Genomic DNA, 1,091 nt, shown 5'->3' with positions numbered 1-1,091 from the left:
TTTTTGTATTGACTCAAGAAGAGTGACTTTGTCAACTTTGTTTTCCCATTTCACAAGCAGCACACAAGTGTTCTTTATCAAACTTCAGAAGTGGAAGACCTCTAACATGATCCCCAAGCACTAGCTTGTTGATGTCTTTGAAGTTGAGATGGGATAGTCTTCGGTGCCAAAGCCAACTTTCGTCTGAGTGAGCGTTTGTTAGCAAGCAAACCGCTGGTTTTCCTCGTATGGGATTGAGATTCAAAGGGTACATTTCTCCTTTTCGCTTCCATTTCAGCAAAATATTGTTCGTCTTCTTTTCAATAATCTCTGAGCCATCATCATCGAACGAAACCTTTAACCCGGTACCGACTACCAGTTGAGAAACACTGATGAGGTTGTGTTGTAGACCTTCAACTTATGCCACTTTTCGTATTGAGAAATCAGCATTGGTAATCATTTCGTAGCCTTTGATGGTGCCAAAAGAATTATGACCATACTTGACACATCCACCATCTTGAAGGGACTGAGATTCCCTCAACTCCTCCTTTCTTCCTGTCACGTGAGCAGCCACTGTCTATGTACCATTCATCATCAAACTGCTCGTCACGCATAACCTACAAAAATTAAGCAGATTTAGGAACCCAAAGTTTCTTGGGTCCTTGTGAGCCTTTTACATAACAAGGAATTGTAAGAGAAACATCAACTAGAAAGGTTCTTTTTATTATTGTTGTTTCATGTTTTCTTTTTATGGTGAAAACTTTGATTTTATTAGATTTGAGTATTTTAGGTTCAGTTTTTGATTTGACATTAGCAATCTTTCGGTTCTCCATTTTAGGTTCAAACATCGTCTTCTTTTCATCTCCTGCAAAGAGCTTTTCTTTTCCCTTTCGATCATTCTATGAGTGAGAGTGAGAGTGAGAAAGATGACACTTGGGAGTAGTATTTGGCTTTTGATCATTGCCCTTACTTGGTCGAGACCCGAAACTACCTTCCCTTCGGTTCCTCTCAATGGTTGATTTAGGACCAAAACCATCCTTTCGGTTTCTCTCAACTTGAGGACTAAGACTCCTTTTTCAGTTGTCAGCCGTCTGATGACTGAACCTTCTCTT

This window comes from Lactuca serriola, chromosome 3, assembly GCF_051521515.1.
Source record: "Lactuca serriola cultivar US96UC23 chromosome 3, Lser_US96UC23_V15, whole genome shotgun sequence".
NCBI lineage: Eukaryota > Viridiplantae > Streptophyta > Magnoliopsida > Asterales > Asteraceae > Lactuca > Lactuca serriola.
The sequence above is the reverse complement of the archived record's forward strand: the minus strand, read 5'-3'. Positions refer to the sequence as shown.